The following is a 5,876-nucleotide window of genomic DNA, read 5'->3' as shown; positions in this document are numbered from 1 at the left end:
CACTGCGAGAGGCCACAACAGTTTCTGTTCCTTTTTTACTACGACCAAAATAAACACAGAGTGGTTTTTACAATCTCTCTTGTTTGACGACATTTTTCAATATGATAAGAAGAATCACAGAGAGAGAGAGAACAGGTGATAATACCCCGTGACAAATGTGTGTAGATGTTAAAACAGATGTTAGAGAACAAAGTTTGTGCATTCGACAATTACAAACCTTCCTTGTTGAGTTCGGACTTCCTGGACTTTTCAGTTTAGCCTGAACCGAACTTACAGGTGTGAAAGGGTGCCTGACCGAAGGAGGTAGATAGATAGATAACTTTATTCATCCCCAAAGGGAAATTAAGTCATCATAACAGCCGGGACATTTGAATACAATAAAATAAAATACAATAGAATAAAATTAAAATATTGAGGTAGAAAGAATAAAAACAGAAACACAAGATAAATATGTAGATAAGGTGCAGTGGCAAGATGATGGTAATAGAACTGATGATATGATGGTAATGTTATTGTTAGACAGTATATAAAAATAGTACAGTATATATAGTATATAATATAACATAATATATATTTATATATGATAGTAATTATACCAATATAATAGCAGTATATAGTAATAATGGCAGCAACAGTATATATAATAATAGTAAACATAGTAAATATAATAATAATAATAACATGTACACATGTATAAATATGTGTATATAGACATACAAATAATATACAAAGAGTATGATATAATATGATATGATATATAGTAGAGGTATAAATATAAGTATTTGACTATACAATAGATAATATAATATACTATGAGGTGGTCTCTGTTTGGATGAAACTGAACCAAGGTTCATTTGCAGCCTGACAACATCAGGAAGTGAGCGACTGCATTAAACGATAGAAGAAGAAGAAGAAGAAGAAGAAGAAGAAGAAGAAGAAGAAGAAGAAGAAGAAGAAGAAGAAGAAGAAGAAGAAGAAGTGGCGACAGGACTGCTGAAGTCTTCTCCTCCGATGATGGGATGTTTGAATGACGAGGACTTTATCAGCCTGATAAATAACTAAATATTGAAAATAATAGCTGCTCCATAGTCAGATTGAGAGTAAAACTATGTGAAATAAATGTTAACAGGATGTTGATTTGCTTCACAGGGTCATGAACTCCCGTTAAAAAAGGAAAAATCACCCTGAATGTAAATTTCCTTTCTTCTCTCGTCCTCCTCGGTTTCCTCAGAAGTTTGTTTTTCCTTCCTCTTTCCATTCTCCGTCCCTTAACTGCAACCCAACTCTGCGAAAGCACCGCGACAAAAGCCTCCGCGCCCGCACACAAACACTCATGTGTGACCTGTGCGATGCCCCTGCTGGTGTGTTTACAGTAAACGGAACCAGTCCTGAGTGAAGCCCACAAAGGAGCCTGTGGCCTTTGTTTTCCAGCACAGGCCCAGGAGACAGAGATATGAGCAGCTAGAGTTACCTCTGGATGAAACAGCTCATCACCACCAATCACAGCGACGCACACACACACACAACCACACACACACTGACCACAACGATGCGGTGAACTCTGCAGGGGGGACCACCTGCTGGATCCACCTCCAGCGGTGGGAGGGGGGGAGGCAGACACCTGTGAATGTCTATAATGTGATGCTAAACCTGTAATTAGACAAAACAGTTCTAACCAAGCGTAGATAAATTGTTATAAAGCTCCTATTGTTGCTCTGGTTTCTGGTGCATGCTTTTTTACATGTGTAATGTAAACTGTGATGTCATCGTTTCCCGAATGCTCAGAGTTTTACACGAACGCACAACTACGCAGAGTTTTTGAAAATCTGAATTTTGGCGTTTGTTTCCAGAAAATCTAAATTTGAGTGAGTTAAAATGTATTTGCACACACATTTACAAGTTGTGTATATGTTTTCCTTGGAGCCACTTGTTTGTGTGATGCTGTTTTTGTTTTGGATGTGAAGTTTGCTCCCCAGCATCACCAGAACTATTACCAGTTTGGGCCGACTTCCCAGAAAAGGTATAAATTAAACCAGATTTACTCGACAACAGTTAATCCTGTTTAAACGGCTCCGTCCTGTAAACCTCCTTGAGTTTAGATCAGTGATTTCTTAACTACACACGTCTGGACCAAGTTAAAGCAGATTCATTTCAATCACCTGTGGTAGTTTTCATTAGGGAGAGTATGTGCACACAGCACAGCCCGAGGCTGCTCATCAAAGCTGCACTACATCACTATAAACCCTTAATTTGATGGAATGAGTTAAACATGTGGATTAAGTTGAATAGTGTTAAATTAGCAGCGTTTATTTGACTCTTTGAAAAAAGGAGGCAACAGCAACTTTGATTTATCTTCAGGTTTAAAGGGCAACAACCATGTTTACACATCCAGAACACACACAGCAACTTGTAGTTGTGTTAAATGATGATTTAAATTCTTCGGGGTATTCTTCTTGCTAACTCTGCTTTGGTCTCCACCAGCCTCTGTGTCAAAGCAGATTTGTACATTGAGGAGTAAAAACTTTCCAATATATATATAATATATATATTTTTAATTATTAGCAATGATTCATTAGATGTCAGGATCAAACACATATGACAAAGTAATTAGTAATTGAGAAATTGAGGTTTTACAGTTTAACTGTAAACTTTATTACAAATAACTACAATTAAAAATACAAAAAAACCCAGAATATATAGAAATTGAATTAAAAAAAATCTTTTTGCCTAGTTTCCATATAAGGGCATCTCGTCAAAGCTAAATATGTATAATATTATCTGTAAAAAGCTCATATTGGACGATATTATCAGCCAAACGATGTATCAGAATGTAATGTAAATTACAATCATAAAGTTATGTTCCATTAAATAAACAAATTAAGCTTAAAGACACTGAAAAACTCTGTAAAGCTGGTTCTAAAATAATCCAGGTTTAGTCTCTCATCTATAAACAGACAATCCTGCCTGAAATTTACTTCTAAAACATAAAAACAATATCTGTACATTTAGTGGTTTCTTTTTTGAGACCAAGAACTCAAAGCAATGTCCCAACAAGACATTCCACAAAGATTCTTGTATCTATATATAAATATATATATATATATATATCACATATTGGAGCAAAAACCCCACCTTGCTCGTGTCGGAGGCGCAGCCTGTGTGTAACTCTAGATGTCAAGATAAAGAAAGGAATGTCAATGTTTATTATTGTAGCAGCTGAATCATCTGAAGAAGTGTCTCTACCTATTCCTGAGCCAAAGTCTTCATCCAGTCCTGTGGCATAATAAGATTCTGCAATATTAAGCTTCCTCAGGGAAATTCCCAAACAATGCTGAAATCACGGCAACGGGACAAAGAGTTATTACTGCTATATCGCAGCTGTGGAGCAAAACCACAAAGAAAAGAACGAGAGGAATTCTTCTTTTCTTATTGACACCGAGGAGATTGGAAATTAATAGGGCCTCGTTTTAACAGGTTTCAAGGGCCTGGAGCTTTTTGTGGATTTTCACTCACGGTAAAAACAATAAAAGTCGAATAAAAACCCAACGAGAGTAATTTTAACAATTGCAAATTATCCTGATTTCACTGGGCCTGTTATCAAAAATGCTTCCAGCCACAACACCACCTGGGTTCTGTGCTCAAACATGGCTGCTCTGCTTCTGGAGGAAAGTTTGGAGGTTGGTGTTTTGGGTGGATGACGTTTATACAGGAACATTTTAATATATACTCTTTCTATATTGTTCGGTCATGTGTTCTATTATGTGAGTGGAGCCTGATTGAGCACTGAACGTGTGGCTCTGTGGCGCAATGGACAGCGCATTGGACTTCTAGCATCAAGCATTCCAATGTTGGCACTGAGGAAGTAATTCAAAGGTTGTGGGTTCGAGTCCCACCAGAGTCGTTGTTATACATCATTAAGAACATTAACATTTCTGTGCAATCACCACCTGTGTCATTCATAGTGGAAAATGCTTAATATTCGGTGGCTTTTCAGAAGGTCTGCGGTTCAATTCTCACTCCATCTGCATGCCAAAGTGTCCTTGGGCAAGATACCAAACCCCTAAATGTATGTTAAATTTAGTAATTGTAAGTACATTTAATGTAATTGAGGCTTGATATTTTACATCTAACCACAAACTTTACTATACAAATTAAAATGCAAATAAAACGCAAATACAACCAAGCATATCGCACTTACGAAAATAAACATTTAGCATAAACCAATGTAAACAGAAATAAATATCACTCTGATATGGTTCATCTGTAAAACTAACATTTTGATTCTGGCACATATTTAAGCAAACCTCATAGATACAGATGTGTCTGTGAAAGACTCATATTCATGTCCCAACGATAAACCGTTGACATTTTGACACCTTGTTTTCAGTGCATGGCTTTAATATACGCACAACTTCCATCCTCACAGAGCAACAATGTTAACAAACCCTGCACAACTGTGTTTAGTCAAATTAAGCAAAAAAATATGAAAGTCTGGTGTCTGGAGGCGGTCGTGCAGCCTGGTGTGTTCTTCCTGAGAGTTGAACATCTTTGTGAGACCCTGCACCTTTTTTCCTTTTCACCTCCTGCTACATCAGCAACTAGTGGAACTTCTGATAAAGCACAGCTATTGTGGGAATTACCGGCAGGACTGGAATGCATCACTGACCAATGTCTTCTCCTGGATGTTGTACAATAAGCCCGGTGGTCTGTGTGGTCCGACCGAGCGTATTAGGCTTCATAAGGGAGGAAAATGGCTCTGAAAGTATGACAGGTATGATAAACCTCTCTCTGAATGCAGTCCGGTTGGAATGCTCGTCTAAATAAAACACAGACGAACATGTTGCTACAGGTGACAAATAAAATAAACTGGTGAGAGTTTAGTGAATATGAAGAGGTTGTTTCCAAACAGCTCTGCGTGAAGTCATGGTTACTATCACAGGCGCCGACAGCAGAAATACCAGCGACTTTTTATAGATGAAGATGATGATTTCACGGTTTGACCGCTGTAACTCTTCCTCCTACTGTAAAACATCCAGCCGGCGTTAAAACTGTGTCTCTGTGTGTGACGAGGCTGTGAGACAACACAGAGACACTTCACTGTCCCTGTTCCCGGTCCTCAGAGCAGCCTGTGGAGATTCTCTGTGTTTTCTCGGGATGAGGTGCATGTGGGACATAAATGGACGAGTGTGTAGTGTGCAATCATCACCACTGACATTATGATTGAAGGGCAAAGGACTTCACTAATCCAAGTTCCCGTGCTTTGATAATTTGGGTTAGGGCGTTAGATTGAGGGTTGGGACCAGTTTGTCGATGTGAACTGGTTCTGTATCATCTTCATTCAATCTTATAACACATCCTACTTAATGTTGCAATGTGCGTTAACCCGAACTCGTACCCATGGTTGTTTATGTTTGTGTTTGTGTTTGTGTCAACATGCTGACCCACCTCTCAAAAAGGGGACATTTGAGGTCCTAGAAGTGAGAGTAGACATTTAGAATTTAATTTGGAAAACATGTGACAAATTTCACATCTAAATGTGGAATATACTGGACCCTATCGAGCGATGTCAATAAAATTCTTAGTATCTGGAACTCAAAATGTTAAGTTTTTATAATTAACGACAGATAAATCATCAGAACAAAAGATCATTAGTTGACACAACTTCAAAACTTAGGAGTTTGAGTTGACCTGAGAATTTTCAAAACTTGTGCAAAACGATAAAGTTGAATGATTGAGTTCTCCTCACCTTTTGTATAAATCTTTAAAAATGTGGGGCTGTGTTGTGTCTCACTAATGAAACAGAGTAAATATTAGTTCTCCTCAGTAATATACACATGTTTTTTGCAAAAACGTCTATAAGTAGACATTCAGGAATG

At 37.8% G+C, this 5,876-nt stretch overlaps 1 non-coding gene across 1 annotated transcript; it reads left to right on the top strand.

Moving 5' to 3' along the window:
- The first annotated feature begins 3,793 nt into the window (after nucleotides 1–3,793).
- On the top strand, nucleotides 3,794–3,901 carry trnar-ucu (transfer RNA arginine (anticodon UCU)). The gene is made up of 2 exons: nucleotides 3,794–3,830; nucleotides 3,866–3,901. It is a non-coding gene; the product is annotated as a tRNA-Arg (tRNA).
- The last annotated feature ends 1,975 nt before the right edge of the window (nucleotides 3,902–5,876 follow it).

The sequence above is a fragment of the Pleuronectes platessa genome, chromosome 8 (assembly GCF_947347685.1).
Source record: "Pleuronectes platessa chromosome 8, fPlePla1.1, whole genome shotgun sequence".
In the NCBI taxonomy this organism is placed as follows: Eukaryota; Metazoa; Chordata; class Actinopteri; order Pleuronectiformes; family Pleuronectidae; genus Pleuronectes; species Pleuronectes platessa.
The sequence above is the reverse complement of the archived record's forward strand: the minus strand, read 5'-3'. Positions and strand labels throughout refer to the sequence as shown.